Source organism: Galeopterus variegatus, unplaced genomic scaffold (assembly GCF_000696425.1).
Source record: "Galeopterus variegatus unplaced genomic scaffold, G_variegatus-3.0.2 Scaffold1294, whole genome shotgun sequence".
Taxonomy (NCBI): domain Eukaryota; kingdom Metazoa; phylum Chordata; class Mammalia; order Dermoptera; family Cynocephalidae; genus Galeopterus; species Galeopterus variegatus.
The window spans coordinates 135,275-158,797 of record NW_007727405.1 but is presented as its reverse complement, the minus strand read 5'-3'; the positions used below and the strand labels follow the sequence as shown (position 1 = coordinate 158,797).

The 23,523-nt window shown below is 35.5% G+C and overlaps 1 pseudogene; it reads right to left on the bottom strand.

The window, feature by feature from the left end:
* Positions 1-336: 336 nt before the first annotated feature.
* LOC103593178 overlaps positions 337-23,523 on the bottom strand; it is a 46,085-nt pseudogene continuing 22,898 nt past the window's right edge.

Below are 23,523 nucleotides of genomic sequence, written 5' to 3'. Positions count from 1 at the left end.
TACCCCAGATCAAAACTGGATCTGGGTCATTCCAGGAGTTATCTAGGGGGTCCTTCCATTTGACTATGGCAAATTGTGATTGGGACTCAGAATGCCAAAAACGGTCAGCTGCTGATTTGCCGTTGACATCAAGATTTAAGTAATTAAGGATGAAAAGGGCATGACTTAGTAAATTCCTGGGGGAGCCTCTTGTGGGGTACCATTCCCCTTTTTTATTTTTTCAAGGCAAGTTTTTAGAGATAAGTGGGCTCTTTCGACAATTCCTTGGCCTTGAGGGTTATAGGGAATACCTGTAATATGTTGAATTTGTAATCTAGCACAACATTTGAGAAAGAATGAAAATAAGTTTATACAACTCACTTATCCACTTTTGTCTTCATCTGTTCCAGGGCTTGATTCATGATCAAATTTTTTATTTTTATCATGTACATGGTCGTTTTCTTGACCCTTTGATTTTTGGTTTTCTTTTTCCACTGAGGATCTCGTCTTCTCATCCTCCTTATTTTTCAACGTGGAGGTCTTTAATTCATTGTCCTGACTACTTTGTTTTATTTTCGAGAATGAACTTTGATCTCTATCAACCTTTTTTTCCCTGTTATTATTTGAGCTATTATGATCACGACTTTTAGAGTATATTCTTTTCTCACCCTCAGAATTTTCTTTTCTGTGTGAACTCTTACTTTCTTGGTTTCTATATTTTTCTTTGTTTCTGCTTTGACTTTCTTCTCTTTCTGAACTCCGTGAATCTCTCCTCCTTCTCCTCCTATCTTTACTTCTCGATCTTCCTGGTGTTGCTCTTCTCTCTCGGCTTCGTGACCTTCCTCTTCTCCTGTACTCCTGTTCTCTGTATCTATGGTACTCCTTGCTTCTGCTGCGATCTCTGTCATGGCTTCTAGATCGCACTCTTCTGCTCCTGTCCCTACTTCTGCTTCGTTCCCTTGTTCTACTATTGTAACTGTGTTTACCTTTAGTTATATCACGGTCCCTACTCCTAGACTGTGCACGTCTATCCTTTTCCTTACTTTTATTATGATCATGCTCATTACTTTTTGATTCTAACTGTTTAGACTTCTCTTTACTTCTACTCCTTTCCTGATCTTTTCCTTTAGAATCAGACTGCTTTTCTTTTTCTTTAACATTCTCATGATCCCTTTCTTTACTCCTTGACCTCATCCTCTTTTCTTCATTTCTATTATGTTTTGAATCTCTTTCCTTACTCTTTGATTTCTCTTTGCTCTTTCTCCTACTCTTAGACTCGGCCCTTTTCTTCACTTTGTTTTTATTATGTTTATCATCTTTTTCTGAATTTCTTCTGATGTCTCTCTATGTTGCTGTTAGATTTATGGTCTAACTTTCTTTTCCTTTTCATTTTTTCTGTTTGGACTCTCAGACACGTGCCTATGGGCTGTTATTTTTCTCTTTTACTCTAACTTGGCTTCTTTGATTTTCTTTTAGTTCATTCAACTCACTCTTATCCCCTTTGATCCATCTTTCACCACTTGATACTCTCATTCTTTGAGCTCTCTGCATCTCTTGCCTCCAATGCGGATGAGTTTCACTACGTCTGAAACAATCCCTTGATCTGGATCTGATACAGTCACCACCATGGGAGCTGAGGGAAAATTGTAAGGGGGAGGGTGTGACAAGGGCTGAGTCAAGAATGCATCATCTGATGCATGGTATTCAGTGGCCTCTATATCCAGATCGCCCCAATCAACTCCTGAGGGATCAGGATTCTGTGCCTCCTCATCATCCTGGAATTTTAATAGTGGATACTTTTTAGATCTCTTAGGTATGGCACTGGCTGCCTTGACTTCCTCACTCTCATCTTCTAGGGAGATTAGATCTACATCCTCCCTAGGCAGTGGAGAGGGATTTCAGAGGTCAGTCTTGGAACCAGTTTTTAATATTTTTTCAGTTTGGGCCACAGTTTCTGAAACTTCTGGGGATTTTTCCCTATCCTGAATCATGTCCCTGATTAAATTTCAATAGGAGAAGGCAGTAACGAGGACCTTTTCTGGCCCAAAAGTCTCATAGAAATCTTGTAAAGCATCTCCAACTCGAGATCTTCAAGAAATCAAAAAATCTTAATAGATCACTTGTTCTAACCTTTACTCCTCGTGTCTTTAAAGCCTTTTGTAACTGTCTTATGTAGACGTCATGACAACTTAATTCTTGTCCCATTATCGGGCGTGCTTACTCACCTTATCCTGATGTGGCAGGTTCCTGCGGCAGACGAAGGTTTTACTCTTTCATTTTCAGTGGTCGACCCTCCAATGCTCCGTCTTCCTCACAGTCTCCCCCGTATCCAGTGCCCCACGTTAGGGCGCCCAAAATGTCCCAACCTGCAGGATATTCAACGCAGACCCTGGAGGGGGGAGTGGGAATTGGATGGGACAAGAGACACAAGAAATGGAGACAAGACAGTATTCTGATCAAGTCTCGTTTATTAGCCAGAAGGTCAAAGCTTATATAGCCAGCAGGAGGGAATCAGCAGATAAGGAAGTATGCAGATGTTTTCTGGGAAAAAGCACAGGGCAAATCGTTCCAGGAAATGGAACATTTCTCAGCTATCTAAAGCAAAGCAGCAGTGATCTACGCCTAGGGCTGTGCAAGCAGTAAGAAGGAGAAAAGGGTGGAAAGGTCACAGCATTTATATCTTTAGTGCTAGAGGGCTATTGGCAGGGCTTCATGACCCTGGGCAGGTTATGACCATTAGTTTCAAGAAATTTTTTGATTTTCCGTTTATATTTTTCTTTGACCCATACATTGTTCAGGAGCCTGTTGTTCAACTTTCCATGTATTTGTACCTTCCAGGGTTTCAGTTGTTAATTATTTCCAGTTTTAATCCATTGTGGTCTGAGATGATGCTTGACATGATTTCAATTTTTAAAAATTTGTTGATAGTTGACTTGAGATGTAACATGTGGTCTATCCCAGAGAATGTTCCATGTGCTAATTAAATGATTATATATTCTGTAGTTTTTGGATGATATATTTTGTAGATATATGCCAGGTCCAATTGGTCTAAAGTGTAGTTTAAATCCTGTGTTTCTTTATTGATTTGTTGCTTAGATGATCTGTCCAGTGCTGAAAGAGGTGTGTTCAAGTCCCTACTATTATCGTATTGTGGTCTATCTCTTCAGGCCTAATAGTGTTTGCTTTATACATCTGGGTGCTCCAGTGTTGGATGCATACATATTTATGACTTTTATATCTTTTTGCTGGATAGATCCCATTATCATTATATAGTGGCCTTCCTGGCTCTTTTTATGGATTTTGGTGTAAAGTCTATTTTATCCAATATTAGAATAGCTATTCCTGTTCATTTTTGCTTTCCCTTTGTGTGGTGTATCTTTTTCCGTCCCTCACACTTAGTCTTTTGTGTCTTTACAGGTGATGTGAGTCTCTTGAAAACAGCATATAGTTGGATCTAGTTTTTTAATGCAGCCAGTCTGTCTGTGTCTTTTGAGTAGGGAGTTTAATCTATTTACATTTAGGGTTGTATTTTAAAGGTATTTTCTTACTCCTGGCATTTTACCGATTTTCTTTTTCTTTTTTTTCTTTTTTCTCCTTCCATTGTTTGTCTTTGATGTTTGTTTGTTTTTTGAGGTGGTAAGATTTAGTTTCTCTTTCTCATTTGCATTTTTGTCCTACCATTGACTTTTGTTCTTTCTTGTATATTTGTGGTAGTAATTATCATTTTTCAGATTCCAGATGCATGACTCCCTTGATGGCTTGCAGGACTGGTCATGTGGAAATGAACTCCCAAAGTCTTTGTTTGTCTGGATAATGCACTATTTTCCATCATTTCTGAAGGATAGCCTTGCTGGGTATAGTCTTCTTGACTAGCATTTTTTTTCTTTTAGTATTTTGAATATATCTTTCCATTTTCTTCTGGCCTCTAGTGTTTATATTGAGAAGTCAGACATTAGTCCAATAGGGGCTCCCTTATAGGTGATGTGACAGTTTTCTCTTACTGCTTTTAGGATTTTCTCTTTGTCTCTGAGCTTTGCCAGTTTGATTATAATGTGTCTCAGAAAAGATCTTTTTGGATTGAATCTATTTAGGGATCTCTGTGCCTCCTGGAACTGAAAGTCTGTGTCTCTGCCTGTATCTGGGAAGTTTTCCATTATTATTTCCTTTATAGGTTTTCAATGCCTTTTCCTTTCTCCTCCCTTTCTGCAACACCTATGATTTGAATGTTTGTGTGCTTAAGGTTTTCTGCTAGCTCTCTCAGATTTTGTTCATTTTATAAAGTTCTTTTTTCCTTTTTTTTTTTTTTTTTTTTTGTCTGCCTGAGTTATTTTGAAAGGGATATCTTCCAGATCAGAAATTCTTTCTTATGCTTGTTCTGGCCTGCTGCTTAAGGACTTGGTCATGTTTTTTATTTCACTGAAAGAATTTTTCAGTTCAATGAGTTCTGGTATATTCTTTTTTAAGGTATTAATCTCTATGTAAATTTCCTCCTTCATATCCTCAATTTTCTTTTGTCATTGCATTATGTCATTTAACTGAGTCTTCTTGTGTCTCACTGAATTTCCTTAAGATAGTTGCTCACAATTCCTTTTCAGTCATTTCAAGTGTTTCCTGCTCTATGGGGTCTGATATTTGAGAATTATTGTATTTTTTTGTTGGTGTTATATTGTCTTGGTTTTTCATATTTCTAGTATCTCTACATTGGTGTCTGATGATCTGGTACAACAGTTGCTTCTTCTATTACTCTTGAATGAGATTTGAGGAGAGAGACTTCCTCTTCTTTTTATGGTGTCTGCTGTTGACTGTCCTTGTACCAATGCAGTCAAGTAGGTGGTGGGCAGTGGGCCACATGTGTGGTGGCTGTGGCTGCTTGTGTTGGCAAGCTGCCCTTGTGGCAGCAGTGGCTCTGGTGGTGCCTGTGGTGGACCACCCCTGCACAATTTGTGTTTTCAGTATGCTCCTGTCTTCTGCCAGGTGGCTCCTTCTGAGGGCCATGTGCATGCCCCTGCCTTCTGCCTCGAAGTGTGTGCTACCCACAGCTCTTGCCTGATATCTTGTGCATGTTCCTGCCTTCTGGTGGGTGGTGGGTGTTTCCCATGGCTCCTGCCTGGCACCCTGTATGTGATCCTGCCTTCTGTTGGACAGTGGGGGCTGCCCACCTGTCCATTTTTCTTAATTTTATGAATATGCCAAGCCCTCAATCTCAGAGAACTCTAGTTTCTATTATTATTAAGCTTAATGTCATTAAGCAGAAGGACATATTCAGCTCAAAACAAATGCACCTTTATTCCTCTTATATAAACCTATGAGAATGAAATTCATACTCTCATAGCAACAAGTTATTAGCATGTAGACCAAGGAAGAATAGGCCTTGGTTTTAATGGTAAGGAGAATGGGTGGAAATACAATTAGAGCCCTAACCAGGGAGTATTGCTTCTGAGATGACTACTTTTTTTTTTCTTCTTTAGTGTGATTTTTAAGAACTGAATTAACTGCTTTGGATTCTCCTTTTAAGTCTGCAAGCAATTTGAGAGGAACAAAATGGTTAAGTTATGAGTTTGAGACCATTGATAGCAAATGGGGTCCTAGTTTCATTTGTCCAAGTGAAAAAACTTGAGTTATAAGGAAATTGTACAAGTTTCTAGAGAGAGAGAAAATATGTTTCTTTCAAAATGTTAGTAATCAGAATAATATTGAACTTCCTAGTAGTACAGAAAGTTAAAAGGCTGTCTTTAAAATCTCCAGTGAAGAATTTTCTAATCCAGATTTCTATACTATCAACTAATGGTAAAATTGGATATTTTCAGACATGCAAGATGTAATAAAAGTCTCATGTGTATGCTTTTCTAGGAAACTATTAAAGGATATAGTGCTCCCAAAGCAGGGAGTAATCCAAGAAAAAGAGAACATATGGGAATCCAGGAAAGGGAATCCCCAGGATTATGGGGAAGGGGTATATGAAGAGGAGAGATAGAGAGAAACTTCACCAGATTGAGCAAGTCAGAGAGTATGGAAGAACTGTGAAGATAAAATTGTTAGTTTAGCATTCCTGATGTGTTTGTGTATATTGAGTGAAGATTTACATAACTGGGGTTCTATTTAGGGATGAGTAATAATAAATATATAGAAAAGGCCAATAAAAATATTTTGTGCAAGAAAGAAAAAGTACATATGGAAAAAAAGAAAAAAGAAAATAGTATGTGGATCAGTAATGAATGGTATTTACCTAATCTTAACTAAGTACTTGCCAAAAACCCCAAGAAACAGCAACATGCATCAATCTGTCATATTTAAATTTCTTAGTAGGTCAAACTTTACTACTAATTATAAAATGCTGATTATATTTCTATTAGATATATATGTAATATATTAGCTATATATGTAGTATAATACTTTCATCAGGAATTATTCATCGATTATTTATTATGTTTAAATACAACTTAGAGATCAAGCCAATGACAATTTTTTTTTAAGAATATGTGTTGCATAAACAACTTGGAAATTATAATTATAAATGTCTACATATAATAAATAATGGCTGGTAATTGAAAATGTATATTTTAAATGAATATTCATAATTACAAAAATAATGCATGCTTCTATTATGCACCTTTTATCAAAATAATTTTTCTTTAAGAGTCAATGTATTTCTATTTGCCTGTACATAAGATACTGCCATTTGCTACATCAGGTAGATTAAAAAATTATAATTTTCATCAAGATACTAATTTAAAGAGAAAATACTATAATAGATTGCTATTAAATAGTGCATTAAAGAACAGCAACCATACATATTTGTGATTGGTGGATGGAGGGTAAAAGGGATATAGTCTCGATTTTATGCCTAATGTAATCTAATCATTAAACACAATGCTGCTACTAAGGAAAGTTATTTTTCCTTCTGTTTTTTAACCAGATTTCCTTTGATTACTCTTTCTATTTTTAAAATGCAATGAAGTAAAGAAATATATATATATAAAAAGTGAACTTAGAGTGCCAAAGTATCATAATTCAGTTCTGAATCTAAGTGGATTGAACTTTTTGTTGGAGTGAGCAGGACTACAGCCATGTTTGGACCTAAAACCACAGGGCCTCTAAAAGACTTCAAAAAGACAGTTTTTTTCTTAGCATGCATTTTTCTGAGTTCCCTCTTTTCTCATGATTATTTGATATTTTGAACCTTGGTTACAGCGTAAGATGACATTATTTACATGAATGTAAAATTGTTTTCCAGTCAGCCTGGAGCTGCAGACTTGCTACAAAACACACACTATTCAGACCCTGAGAAACCAAAGAAGACATCGATGAAGCCATGCTGATTCAATAAAGCCTGAATCAGGGCCCTGAGATAACATCAAGGATGAGAGTAGAAACCAGATGAAGCCTTGGCAAGACCTTGCACCTGGCTTCTTGGACAGAGCCTCCACACCTCACATCCCCTTCCCTCTTGCTTTTCATTTCCCACATTCCGTTCTCTCAATCCCTTCTTTAAAAAAACCTTCAGTAAATCTGAGTTTTGATATGGTTTAGTCTGGCTACTCTCCTTCAGATTTACTGGTGAAATGGGCTAGCCTAATAATTCTTCCTAGGTCACTGGTATTCCTGAATAAAAGCTGACTTCTTATTCCACCAACCATTTGACTTTTGGGTTGTTTGTTTTTATTTGGGGATAGGTAACCAGCCTTGGGCCCAGTAACAAGATTTGGCAAGCCTCAGCCAGGAGCTGAGTGTCCCCCGAGTAACATTTCCATTATAGGCAAAAGACTGTATAGGTTGACTTTCTAAAAAAAAAAAAAAAGAAATTTAATTTTTGAAAAATTCTGTATAGAAATTTTTCAGGCAAATATTAAGAGGGTATTTACTGCAGTATGTGCACAAACAATGTACTTTTGAGGAATTGTATACCTAATGCCACTTGAATAAAGAAGAAAGGGAAATGTGTGCATTTCCCTTCATTTAAAAGTTAGTCCATGGTAAAATTGTATGGCTTTTTCAAAACAAAAGCAGTGGGAATATGAGAGACAAGTGCCATGTTTACTGCTGAAATACAGTATGCTCTTAAGAAAATCCGAAGGCTGTAATGCATTTATTTATTTATTTATTTATTTTCCTTTTTGTCTTTTTTTGTGACCGGCAACGGATCGCAACCCTCAGTGTCGCACCCGCACCTCGCTCAGCCAGTGAGCGGCCGGTCTGTATGTGGGATCCGAACCCTCGGCGGGAGCACCGCACACTCCCAAGCGGCGCACTAGCGCATGCGCCACCAGGCCGGCCCTGTTTGTTTGTTTCCTGAGGTGTTCATTTCTCTTCGCTACCTACCCATTTATTCTGAATGTTGAATCTTTTTTTTTTTTTCCTTTTTGTCTTTTTGTCGTGACCGGCAACGGATCGCAACCCTCAGTGTCGCACCCGCACCTCGCTCAGCCAGTGAGCGGCCGGTCTGTATGTGGGATCCGAACCCTCGGCGGGAGCACCGCACACTCCCAAGCGGCGCACTAGCGCATGCGCCACCAGGCCGGCCCTGTTTGTTTGTTTTTGTTTTTGCTTTTTAACTATCCCACGAAAAGAACAAAATGGCAGCTTGGCATGAAGCAATTATTTATTTAACACATCAGATACATTTCAGATATTTGAAAGCTGTAAAATTTCTCTTTTATGGATTAGAGTTTCAGCTTTATAACTGCCTTGCTGTGTGAAATCGGACAGGTCATTTATCCCTTCTTCGCCTCTTTCCTCCAAATTGTAAATGGTGATTATAAAACTCTATAGCATTTTATCTATGCATATATGATGCTATTCCATACAGAAATACCCCTATTGATGGTACTTCCTGCAGGTCTGTCTAAAGTGCTCAGTGAGTGACCTATAATCTAGTCCTTTGCATAATGAATGTTACTCATACCTGTGGAGTCCCTTATTAAAATGACACTGACTCTGTACCTTAGGTTGCCTGATATTTACACTCAAATGGAGCCATCTAATCTATGGTTATTTCTCACCAATGTGGTCTCTTGGTGCCTCATATATGAAATTTCTGGCAACCATGTTAATCAGACCAAGTGGTTCTTTTGTGGGCTTTTAAAATCAAGCAGAAATATAAATTTTTTCATATTGACCTCATTTAGGAAAATCCACTTTAATTTGCCACCTAGCAAGGGAGTATGGTCCTTTTGTCTTCCATCAGGGTCTCTAAAGATTTTATTTTATTTTATTTTTTGTAATTTGGGATCTAACCTGATACAGAAAATCATTATGGTCTATGAGTACTTCGATGGGAATCTACTGACTATTTAAAGTTGTTGACATAAGACAAATACACAAAACAGGCATGAATGACAGAACTGCATTCTTTTCTTGCTTGTAGTTATTCACCTAAACCTGTAGTTTTTTAACTACCAGGAAATAAATCATTAATAGTAGTGTGTGTGTATGTGTAGTAAAATTATTTATGGTAGAATTATAATTTTCCCATTGAATAAGTAACTAAAATTCATGAAAAAGTCATCATGGGCTTAATTTACTGCAAAGTCATAGGTAGACACTGAGTTATAACTGAAGCTAATATTATTTTACACATATAGCAGGTGGTAATATGCTCATCAGGAATGAAGTTTTACCCATCAAGAAATCAAAGTATGACAGATTGATGTATGTGTTTTTCTTCTTGAAGTCTGTCTGTCAGGCCCTGAAGCTTTCATTTGATCCTGAATGTGTGCTCTTTGGTTGGCTTCTAATACACAGATGTGACCAGGAAGATCCTTTTCATTGGAAGATATCTTTCTGAGTTGGGATCTTAGCTGAATAAGAGGTGCAAAGGACAATGTTGGTTCCTGCATAATACTATTAAAGACCATCTATCTTTACTGTTTAATATACTACTTATTGTTTATTAAGTGTTTATTTCTCACTTGGATTTACATGCTAGTGAGAATACTAAAGAATGTTGGTTCAAGTAGTTTAATAAACATTTCTTAAGTTTCAATTGAGTACTAGACACTATTCTAGGTCTTTCACTTTCATTATTTTCTCATACTCAAAACAAACCTGGGTGATAGACAGTATTGTTACCTCTAAAATGAATAAACTATTTCTCAGAGAGAATATGAACTGCCCAAGGTCAATCAGCTGGTAATGGCTGTTTTCAGTTGTCTTGACTCCCACATCAATGGTCCATCACTTTGCAAAATTTGAGAATTGTTTTATGGCACAGAATATGGTCAATATTAATAAATATTCCATGTGCACTTGAAAAGAATGTATATTTGACAGGGTAAGGTGTAGTGATCCATAAATAAAATTTAAATTAAAGTGGTTGATAGTGTTTTTCAGACTATCTATGAATTTAGTTTTATTATGCTATCAGTTGTTGAGAGAACATTGAGAGAGGTTGGTAACATTTCCAACTGTGACTGTAGAATTATATTTTTCTCTTGAGTTTTGTCTTTTTTTCCTTCTTATTCAAAGCTATTTTATTAGGAACATATATACTTATGATTGCTATGTCTTCATGATGAATTGTTATGAAATGTGCCTCTGGTAATACCCTTTAGCTTTTAGTGTATTTTGTTTATTATGTTTATTAATATTGCTACAATAGCTTTCTTATGCTCACTATTTGCATAGTATGTGTTTTTCCATCTACACACCTTCAGCCTATCTGTGTTTTTATATTAAAATGTGCCTTTTATAGATTACATATTCTTGGCTTGTGGTTTTTTTTTTTTTTTTTTTTTTTTTGGTTTCTCTATAGATTACCATATATGACTTACAAATAATGTTTATCATTGAACATGCCTTGTAGTAAACTTGTGACTATTTAGATCTCATTCTCTCTTTCTTTATCCCCTGTGATATGGCTGTCATACATATTAAATTTACATACCTTATAACTTCACAAGATGATACTGTAATATTTGCTTTAAATAGTCTAAGGGATTTTAATGAAATTAAAAGAAAAGACATCTTTTTATATTTGCCCCATCAAAATCTTCTTTTTTTTTTTAGCAATTTTCAAGGTTTTGTATTTCTTTCTAGGCTCTCAGTTTTCACATGGTATCATTTTTCCCTAAGCCTGGAGGACTCCCATTAGCATTTCTTACAGCAGTGAATTTCTGCTGGCAATGAATTTTCTTAGTTTTACTTTATTTTAGAATAAAATACTTTTATTTTTACTTTTATTCTTGAAACATTGTTTCACTGAATATAGAATTCTGGGTTGATAGCTTTTTCTTCTTTTTTCTCAAAATATTTTTCAAATTTTATATTTTTAACTTTTTTTTACATAATTTTTATTCACTGTTTCTGGGCCTTTTATTCAATCAATGCTAATTCTTTAAAAATTTGTTTTTTGAATTGAAACATAATTGATTTATACATATTGATTATACATATACGTAATTGAATATACATATTGATAGAGTTTACTATCAGTATTTGTGTAGCATATGGGTTGACCAAATCAATATTATTAGCATGTTCATCTTTATAATTTGTAATTATTATTGGTGTCCCTTACCCATTTACTCCCTAACCCACTTCCCCCTCCCCTTTTTCCACCTTTAGTAACTATAGGTATGTTCTCTCTTCTTGAAAGTTCAATGTTTATTGTGGCCTTTCTTTCTTTCTTTCTTTTGACCCCCCATGAGTGAGGACATGTGGTATTTCTCTTTCTGTGCCTGGCCTACTTCATTTAATATAATTTTCTCCAAGCTTATCCATGTTGCTGTGAATGGCAGAATTTCATTTTTTCTTTTTTTTTTTCTGGCTAAGTGGTATTCCATTGTGTATACCACATTTTCCTTATCCAGTCATCTGTTGATGGACATTTAGGATGGTTCCATATCTTGGCTATTGCAAATAAAGCTGTGATAAACATGGGAATGCAGATATCCTTTCTACATGATGATTTCCATTCCTCTGGGTATATGCCCAGAAGTGGGACTGCTGGATAGTATGGTAGTTCTATCCATAGTTGTTTGAGAAAACTCCATACTGTTTTCCATAATGGCTGCACTAATTTACAGTCTCACTAACAGTGTAGAAGAGTTCTCTTTTCTCCATATCCTCCCCAGCATTTTGATAATGGACAATCTAGCTGTGGTGCAGTGATATCTCAATGTGGTTTTTGATTTGCATTTCCCTGATGATTAGAGATGTTGAGCAATTTTTCATGTACCTGTGGGCCATTTGTATGCCTTCCTTTGAAAAATTTCTATTCAGCTACTTTGCCCACTTTTTAATTGGATTAATATTTTTTACTGTGAAGTTGAGCTCCTTGTATATTCTGGATATTAATCCTTTGTCAGATGTGTAGTTTGCGAATATTAACTCCCATTCTGTAGGTTGTCTTTTCACTCTGTTGTTTCCTTTGCTGCATAGAAGCTTTCAGTTTGATATAATTCTTTTATTTTTTTCTTTTGTTGCTTGTGCTTTTGGGGTCTTATTCACAAAGTCTTTGCTCAGTCCTACTTCCTGAAGTGTTTCCCCTATGTTTTCTTGTAGGAATTTTGTAGTTTCAGGTATTATACTTAAGTCTTTAATACATTTTGAGTCGATTTTGGTATATGGCAAAAGGGTCTAGTTTCATTCTTCTACACGTGGGTATCCGGTTTCCCAGTACCATATAACTGAAAATGCTGTCCTTTCTCCAATGTATGTTCTTGTTGCCTTTGTCAAAGATCAGTTGGCTGTAAGTACCTGGGTTGATTTCCGTGTTCTCTATTCTGTTCCGTTGGTCCATGTGTCTATTTTTTGCCAGTACCATTGACTTTTTGTCATCTCCGAGCTATTTTTAAGTAAATTCAGTTGTAAAAAATCTTAGATTTTGTCTTTTTTAGTTCTAGAATTGATATTTGGTTCTCTTTTAGAGCTTCTTGTTTTTTCTCCAAGATTTACTTTCTTTTTCTAATTGCAATCATATTTTTAAGGAGTATAGTCATAATTGTTTTAAAATCCCTTTCTGATAATTTCAGAACCTTGTTCTTTTTAGGAAAGGTCTCAGTTGAATGTCTTTTCTCTTGACCTTGGTTAAACATTCCTGATTCTTCATGTGCCAGTTAATTTTAAATTGTGAGCTGGGCATTGTGAATGTTATGTTGTGGAGATGCTGGATTCTGTTATATTTCTCTGAAGTGTGTTGACTGCTTTTCTAGGTAATTAATTTGGCTGGAGTCAAATTGAAAGCTCTGCTTCTTGACTAGCATCTCAAATCTCAGTTCATTTTTTAAATCTTTAGCTGTAGTTCTTTGAGTTTTTCCCAGTGCATGTGTAGTTTCAGGGGTTAGCCAAATGAACAGGGTTTATAAGGAGAATTTAGGGCCCACATCTCTGGCTTTCTCATTTCCCTGATTCTCTCTTCACTTATGTATACTTGTGATGTACCTGAATTTTTCTGTGATTTTCTAGGACAAAACACTGTGGGGTTTTCTACTAAAATTTTAGCAATTTTTACAGTGCTAACTTCAGTCTGCTCTTAGGATAAAAGCCATGAAAACTGAAAACATATCTGAGTGGAAAAATTGTTTTTTCTATGCTCTCACATAACAACAGTTAACACAGACTTCTGTGACCAAATGTGTGGGGATTTTACCACACATCAAGCAAACAATCAGTTCTTCAGGGGACACCAGCTGGATGTAGTCTAATTCAATTCAATTCTGACACTACCTTGAGATAGTTTTAGATCACAAATGACCTCCTTCTTGGGTTCAGTTAATTTGCTATAGTGGCTATCAGAACTCAGGGAAACACTTATGTTTAAAAGTTTATTATAAAGAATATTACAAAAGATACAGATGAAGAGATGCATAGGGCAAAGCATATGGGGAGGAGTGCAGAGCTTCTCTGCTGTCCTCAGGCACACCACCTCCAGGAATAATCTGTGTGTTCAGCTATCCAGAAACTCCCCGAACCCGGCCCTTTTGGGTTTTGATGGAAGCTCCATTATGTAGGCATGATTGATTAAAATCATTGGCCATCGGTGATCAACATAACCTTCAGCCCCTCTCCCTTCCCTGGAGGTTGGGGGTGAGGTTAAAAGTCCCAGACCTCTAATCCTGCCTCGGTCTTTTCAGTGACCAGCTTTCATCTGGAAACTACCTGTGGGCAGCCAGCCACCAGTCAACTCATTAGAACACGTGGAAAATTCCAAGGATTTTAGGAGTTATAATGCCAGGAACAGAGGACTAAAACCAAATATACGTTTCACAATATCACAGTACCCATTCTAATTCCTTCTGGCCTGGTAGAAACTTAGCCATAGTGGGTGGCTTATTGTGCAGTATGGTCTAAAATTTTGTGGATGTTAAAAATTAAGAATTTTGCAGTATCATAATTTTATCTTATATTCAAATGCTGAATATTTCATGATGATTAAATATTTCCAAAGACTCCTTCAGACTCTTTCCAAAAGTGAATTTTTCCAAATTATTCTCAGATACTACTACCGAAAATAGAATATTTTTCACTTTGGGCATTTAAATTAACCAACTATATTATTAAACTCTATGGGATGCTGAAAATTATGAAGCAAACTAAAAGTTTATGAAGTAGATATTTCAGTATTCAGAAGGCATCAGTGGGAATTTTCTCCCTGTAAAGACCAAGGATTAGTGATCTATGTTGGTGGTGACCTTAGAAGAAAAATCAAGAGAATAAATTATTGTGTCAAAATTACCTTTATAGGCAATGTTTTTGATGTCATAGGGCAATCTCTGCTTCCCTTTCTTCTTATAATTGTATCAGTTTCTCATTGTTAAAAAATTCCTCATCCCAAGCTACTCTATTATTTCTGGAATTTGTAGAAAGGTCAGTGAGTCTCAGGAGTTGTGATTACTTTTTCTAGCTGACATTTATTGATCTCATTACCTTCATGCTCATATTTCAAAACTTTTTTTTATTCTGTTACCATTTCAAAGATGACAAAAATGCTGCAGTGCTCACTGTATTAGAACTGTGTGTAATTAAAATTTGTACTCTGTGTTTCATCATAGTTTCACTGTCAGAACCACAGCATATATTGTTTATAAATTAGATTGTTATAATTAGAACACAAGATGTGCATAAAGTCAATGCAGAATTTATATTCTAACATATATTTTATATCTTTTCATAAAAAGGAATGTTGTAGAACCTTTGTACATAAAACGCTTTGCTAGTACTGAATGGCTCACTTGACTCTTACCATTGCCAGTGCTTAGTTTTAAGTGACTGCTTTTGAAAGTTCCCATTTTTGCAAAATCAGTTATTTCACATAAAAAGTCTAAAGACAAGGGGTAATAAAGAGATGTGAATAAAGATGATTAAATAAAATTATACATAGATATCTTTCAAATCTTCTTACTAAGACTGAATTATAATTAGACAGCTTTACATATATATATATATACACAAATATATTTCCAAATATTTAACTCCACAGTTCCAGCTCAATTTCACTTATCTACATTTAAAAAAATAAAACTTCAAAAGGATGGTGAATTTTTTTTAAAGAGGTATATTTGTGTGAGAGCTATCAACTCCTACTCTTTTTTGATTAAGAGCTACCCCCTTCATTCCTTTCTCTCCCTAATCAATCTTTCTCCTTTTCTTCTACTCATTTAACAATTCTGATGGAGTGAAACTGCCTCCTGATAATAGCAACTGAGGCCTCTCAAGTAGTCTTAACCAGTTTTGGCCAGATCAGGGAGTTTGTGCACAAGTCTCAACTTTGCCCAAAATTTTACCTTCTGATGACACAAGGTCATGAAAAGTTATAACTCCCCATGTCCTGGAAAGCTTGGTCTGGGTCATAGTATGGGTCTCATGCAACCCAAATAGAACTCTTTTCTGTTGAACGCTCAACTCCTCCCCTCCCCGTTTTTGTTTCTTTTGGCATTCACAATAGACAGAACCCTGCAGGTGTTTACCCATGACAACAGGTGTAGGGAGCAGTCTTGTCTTTTGTCTAAGTCACAATTGTACATATTGCATTCATTTTTTCCTACTTGCCAAGAGACTAGTCAACTAGAAAGATTTAAAGATTCTCTCTGTAAGAGTCAAGAATTGACATAAGACTTTCAGCTGTCATGATGAATTGAAAAGTTAATCTATAAACCATTTCCTGGAGGTTATATTTTAGATGGATTAATTTACAGAGGATTCTAATTTACAGAGGCTGATAAATTGTAACTGATAGTAGTTGATGTATTTGATGAGCAAAACCATTACTGGATAACTGTGCCATGTTTTGTGTATATAATCTTAGTCCTTTTTACCACAGATTTGACTCTATTAATTCACTTCTGAGGATTATTAATTTCTTTATTCCACTTCTAATTTGAGGGATAAAACTCAGAGAATCATGGTTTACCTCTCACTGCAAGTTTGTGAGTTTTAAGAACTTACTGAATCCCTAACCTAAATTTGTCTGCATTTCTGGTAATTTGTCATCTTTTGCTTTACTCATATTTATGTAAAGATTATTGACATATGACATCCATCAGTCTCAGGTAAACTCTATCCTCATTGCCAAATACAAAGACATGTTGATCATTCTGATTTCCCTATTAGGCTCAAAGAAAATGCTCTTCATTGAAATATTCAGTAACCATGGTAGAAAATGATAATTACAGGAAAAGTGTATTTATGTACCATTTTACAGGGTCATCCTGTTGTTCCTGAAGAAAACATCTTTTTTTTTTTTTTGTAAAATGTGACTTTTTATCATATTTAATATCAAGCATGTCTTATAATATATGGATAATATTTTTAAAATTGAGATTCTCTTTATAATAATTGTATTCATCTAGCTGGGAAGTAAACTAGTTTAAAAAAGAAACACAGTCTATTTTAAAGACATCCATGTCTTCAGATGTTGATCAGAGACCAGAGCTTTTCTTGTCATCATAAGACACTTTTTCTATAGATATTATTATGGCCAAAGCTGATTATCTGAAATCAAATCAACAAATTTACTGACTAACACCATAAGTTAGGCACCATGCTAGCTATAGTAGAAGATATAAAGTAGGCACTAGGACCAAGTAGTGGGCTAGTCAGTTATAGATGTCATTTATTTATTCCCAATAATGTTGAAAGGGGTATTAGTCCCATTTTATACCTGATGATTTAGGCCCTTGGTTAATAAGCAGTAAAGAAATTATTACATTCCAGGAAGCCAAAATTCAAAGCCCCTTGCTCTATGGTAATGTCTTCAAAATTTTTTGATCATATATTCTGTTAATGAACTGTGAAAACTATGCTCCCCTCATGCATGTTTAAGTTGATCGCCAACATTTGTCATCAGTTACAAACAATGCAATTTTGACGTATTACAAATATTGGCATTTAAAAATTTATCTTCAGATTACTTTCTTAAAAGTGTCCAATTGAATTTAAATGCCACAGTGATTTCATGCTCATCATCATTTATTTTTTAGAAAGTATACAGACATATTATTTATGTCATAGAAGTAAATGGTTGTTATAGTTTGTGTTAGTTAGGGTTCTCCAGAGAAACAGAGCCAACATGATTTATAGAGAGAGATATGTAAGAGGAGATTTATTATAGGAATTGACTCATATGGTTATAGAAGTCTCATAATCTTCCATCTGCCAGCTGGAGAACCAGGAAAGCTGGTTGTGTAATTCAGTCTGAAGAGAATGGTGTTGAGAGTGGTGATGGTGTAAGTCTGGTCTGAGTATGGTCTGAGAACCAGGAGTGCCCATGTCCAAGGCCAGAAGAAGATGAATGTCTCAGTTCAAGCAGAGAGATCAAATTTGCCCTCCCATCATGTTTTTGTTCTATTCAAGTTCTCAACAGATTGGATGATGCCCACCCACATTGGTCAGGGCTATTTTCTTTACTTAGGCTACCAATTCAAATGCTAATCTCTTCTGAAAACACCCTTGCAGACACACCCAGAAATAATGTTTTACCAGAGCTATAGACATTTCTCAGCCCAGTCAAGTTGACACATAAAATTAATCATCTCATATTGTATATTATAGCCCTTTGGTCAATATAAACAATCCTTGTTGCCTCTGCAATTTTTTTGTCAATCTACTCTGTTAATGTTGATATAGTAGTCCCCCCTTATCTGTAAGGGGTACATTCTAAGAACCCCAGTGGAAGACTGAGACTGCAGACAGTACTGCACTCTAAATATACTGTTTTCTCCTATACATACGTACCTATAGTAAAGTTTAATTTATAAATTAGGCACAATAAGATTAACAACAATAACTAATAATAAAATTGAGTAATTATAACAATATGGCAGCATATTATTCCTGCTCTTTAGGGCCATTATTAAGTAAAATAGGGGTTACTTCTTGAACACAAGCACTGTGACACCTTGACAGTTGATCTGAAAACTAGGATAAGTACTAAGTGACTAATGGAGCAGGTAGCTATACAGCATGGATATGCTGGACAAAGCAGTAATTCAGGTCCATGGGCAGGATTGAGCAGGACGACAAGAAATTTCACCAGCTACTCAGAACACCGGCAATTTAAAATGTATGAATTGTTTATTCCTGGAACTTTCTATGCAATATTTTTGCATCACAGTTGACCACTGGTAATTGATACCACAGAAAACAAAACTGCTGATAAGGGGAAACTACTGTACTTCTTTTTATTTTTTTTTATTTGGAAAACTTTTATTTACTTTTATATTTTTAACATTTCTGCAGCATTTTATTTTAGTTATATCTCTTCTAGGCAATATATATTTCTTTAATCTTTATACCAAATCTGAAAATTCAATATCTTTTTTGAATGAATTTAAATAAACTATATTCACTGATATAACTGTTGTATATGTTGTATTAGTTTTCTATCACTGTATAAGAAATTACAACAAACTTAATGGCTGCAGACAATACCAATTTATGATCTCACAATTCTGTGGGGACTGGGTTTTCTGTTCAGATGCTCAGCAGTCTGTGTTTTCATCTGAAGCTCAGTATGTTCCTCCAAACTGATTCAAGTTGTGGGCAAAATTCAGGTCCTTCATGATATCTACTGGGAGCTCACTCTCATCTCCTAAAGCATGCTCTCAGGTCCTTGACACATGCCCATTTCATTTTCAAAGACAGGAATAGGGAACTTCCTACACATCAAATACCCATTCTCAAATCTGAATCTCTTCTCCAGGAAGAGGACTCACCTGATTAGGTCAGGTTCACTGAGGATAATCTTCCATTCTCAAGGTCAACAGTGCCAGGTAGCAAAACCTAATTATGAAAGTGACTGTCCCATCGTATTTACAAAGCCTGCCCTACCCTCAATGGAGGGGTTTATACAGAGATGCACACCAAGAGGTGAGAATCATGGGACCATCTTAGAATGTGCCTGCCACACTCGTTTTTGCTTTCATAATTTTATTTGACAATTTATTTGGCTTCTTAATTTCCTAAAGGAATTTTACATTGTGAAAAATACCTTAACGAAAAGATAGGTTGGGTAGTTATTAAGAATGTGATGGTCAAGGGCATAGTTCTGAAGCCATCACTTAGATTCAAATCATAGCTCTTATTATGTATGTGATTTGGAACAAGTTATTCTTTTTGCCTCCGTATCTCACCTGTAAAATGGGAATGAATAATGGTACCTACTCCCTAGAACTATTTTGGTAATTAAATGAAGTAATATGCACAAGGAACATAGAACATAGTCCAAGGGAATAGCACTTAGTAAGTGTTAGCTACTAGTATTTATCTTTCACAGTTAATTGCAAGATACTCTGTTTTAGAATTTCAATTATACATTGAAGCTATGTTTATCTAATTACAAATATATACTAATAATAAACAGCACACATTTACTATTATGCATGTCCTAGTCTTTATTAAGACTCTAGTCTATTAGTAGCAACATTAATATTAATAGAATTAATTAATGAACAGTAATATCAATATTCTATTTTATATTGGAGCTCTAAGATAAGTTAACAGAAAACTGAAGAAAATGAAGGAAGCTGTAAAGTTAATCTTTGTGAAAAAGAGAGACAAAAGGAACACAAACTCCTGAGATGAGAGAGGGCCAAATGTACTCTAGAAAATAGCACATATGTCAGTGTGACTAGTTGTGAATAAGGAGGGAGTGGTAAGGGATGAGATCAAAGAGAGATCTTGCTGGGCTAGATCAAGGAGAACCTTGTAAATCATTTCACATACTACGGTTTTCACTTAGAGGAAGCCAGAAAGCCATTGGAGGTTTCAAAGCAGACATGACATGATCTGACTTTTGTTTTAAATGGGCTACTATCGCTACTGTATCCAACAACACTGAGACAAAGGTGGAAGGAACCAGCCCACAAAGCTGAAGTAGATCATGACAGTGGATTGGACCAGGGTTTTAGCTGTGGGGATAATTAGAATTAGATTATCCAGAACTATTAGATTTGGGATGTATTTGAAGAAAAAGTGAGAGAATTTGCAATTAGTTGTATACAGTTATGAGGAAAAGAGAGAATTCAATTATACCTTTAAATGTTTTGATCTGAGCAACTTAAAAAGATGGAATTGCCATTTACTACAATGAGAGGGGAAGATATAGGGGAGATGAAGAGTTCAGTTTATGTTCTTGTTCGATTAAAGATGCCTCTTTGTGGGCCGGCCCAGTGGCGCACTGGAGAGTGCCATGTGGATCCCATGTGGAGACCGGTTCCCGCTTGCTGGCTGAGCGCGGTGCGGGCGCACCACCGAGGGTTGCGATCCCATTACCGGTCAGTAAAAAAGACAAAAAGGAAAAAAAAAAGATGCCTCTTAGTTATCTAGCTGGAGATGTTCAGTAAGCAATTTGAAAATATTAATTTAGAGTCCAGGAATGAGCGTTGGCTTAGAAATTCAGGTTAGAAATTTTTCAAGAGATTGATAGTATTTGGAGACATGAGTATGTATGAGCTCACTTAGGGAGTAAATGTAGATCAAGAGAAGAGTACAAGGACAGAAACCTAGGACTTGACAGTGTTGCATACAATGATGCAAGAGAGAAGGACAGCGGGGGACTGCAGGAGTTAGGTCTTTGAGCAGACAATAGAGGATAATATCCAGTGAATGAGTGGAAAACCTGAATTTAGATAAGAGAATTGACAGTTCATTCATTCCAACAGGGGGAAGACAAAGTATTGTATTTTGGTATAGGAATTTTGCCTGGGTTGGTATAAATTTGCCTGGGTTGGCCAGAGAATTTTTTTTCTGGTCTAAAATATTGTCTTTTTAGGTATAGAAATTAGGACAATAATTATTATTAGAACCCTATTCCTTCAACTGGAATTGGAAGTAAATAGAGAAATAAAGTTAAGGACTTTGAATGGAGAGGGCTAAGTGTTGGAAGCTAAGGGAAAGGGTCTCAGAGAAGAAAGGCAGATGAGGGCTGCACCACTGTCATAAAGTAGGATGGCTGCGGGCACATATCTTGTTTAATAATACGTTAATACTTAAAAAACATCTCAAGATTTCTCCCATCAAAGTTAATATTCTACATGGTTCCAAGATTTAGATTGTTGTGCATTTGCCTAAGATTGTCATTTCATGCCATACATATTCTTCTTATGGAAAAATATCTTACACATTTCAAGAGTTTTGCATAGAAATCAGTTATAATATGCAATGTTTTGCAATAAGGTCAAAATCCATTTTGATTTGATTAAACAAAGGTATGTGAGGAAACAGAGGAGTAAAATACACAGGCTAAATGATGTACATACTGAACTTAGATTAGAAATTTCTAATTTTATTATTAAATTCTGTGGGTGACTGTGGATAAACCCATCCAACCCTCCCAAGAAAAAGAAGAGAAATATGGTTTCCTGGAGAGGAGGTATGTCTTTGGAAAATATAATACTTAAATTAGAGTGGAAGGACTGACAATACATGTCAAAAAAGTATAACTATTTCTTATTGACAAATATACACATAATTTACTGATGAGCCTGTGAGAGATTTCAGTGAAACAGTTCAGAAATATCTGAACACATTCAACTACAGAGCTAAATAATCAATCTTAAGTCATTCAACTTAACAGCATATACAATTTTAACAGACTCTACCTAAATATAGCAAGCTTTACGTGTTAGTAAGAGTCTTTATGAACATTCCCTCCACCTGAACTCGAATTACACATCATTGCATACTGAGAATCTTCAATTGGAACACAGCTACACTGATTTCTTTTATTCGTTGTCTATAACTGATTTCACCTTACAGCAGAGCTGAATAGTTGCAATAGAGACTGCAAGACCTGCATAGCCTGATATATTAACTATCTGGCCCTTTACAGAAAAAAGTTTATGGAGGCTTGCTATAAGTAGTGACAAACTTTAATTATAATCAAGGACAATGATTTCCTATTGTGTTCAAATTATTTTACTCAAATGTTGAATTACATATTAATGGCCATTTTAGCCATCAGAAATTTATATTATATTTTATAAGAATTGGCATCAATTCTTATTTATATATTTTAGTGACTTTTTTTTAGCAGCAGTCTATGGGAAAGGCATCATCCTTTCAACTAAATAACTGATAATTTTCTATTTAACATGTTGTCCTATTTATAGAGCCAATGTTGAATCCTTGGAGTTTCCATGTCTCCTGGCTCTCTAGATATAAAATAAAATATGAAAGTCAAATAAAGCATACTTTATTTGTGCCCCTTTCCACAAATATTTGTACAGTGAATGGTGATCATGTTGCTTACTTAGTTTGGGTGAATATGTCTTATGTGTCCCTGCAATACGGTGCTTATTAAATTTCAGAAGTAGAACTGACACAATTTAAATTTCAGAATAGTCCTATGAAAGAAGCCCAAGTGACTTGCATAAGGACACATTTATAACACATGATTTAGGTTGTTTTTTTACTTGAAAATCAAACATTTTTTATGAACAACTCCCCCCACCCAAAGCTTTAATGGTTTGAAGGTGTCTTACACATCTTTCTTAGAACGCAATCTTCCAGTTATAGGTATTCTATTAAAATGCAATTAAGTGTTTTTGCTTTATTAGGCTACAATTGATAAACAAAAATTGTACATATTTAATGTATACATCTTGATGAGTTTGGACATATGCATGTACCCACGATAACATCAACACAACCATGGTACTGATGATATCCATATGTCCATCACCTTTAAACATTTATTTATTTATTTTTTAGTATAAGAACACTTAACATGAGATCTATCTTACAATATTTCGAAGTGCATAGTACCTTATTGTTAACTATTCGTCTTGCATTAACAGAAACTTTATACCCATTGAGAAATAATTCCCCATTTCTTCCTCCTCCCAGCCACTGGCAACCACTATTTTATCCTTTGCTTCTATCAGTTTGACTATTTTAGATACCTTATGTAAATGAGTTCATGAAACATTTATCCTTCTGTGACTGGCTTATTTTACTTAGCATAATGTCCTCTAGGTTCATCCACGTTGTGGCAAATAACAGGATTTCCTTCTTTTTGAAGGCTGAATAATATTCCGTGATATATATACATCATATTTTCTTTTTTTCTTTCTTTTTTGCGACTGGTAAGGGGATCGCAACCTTTGG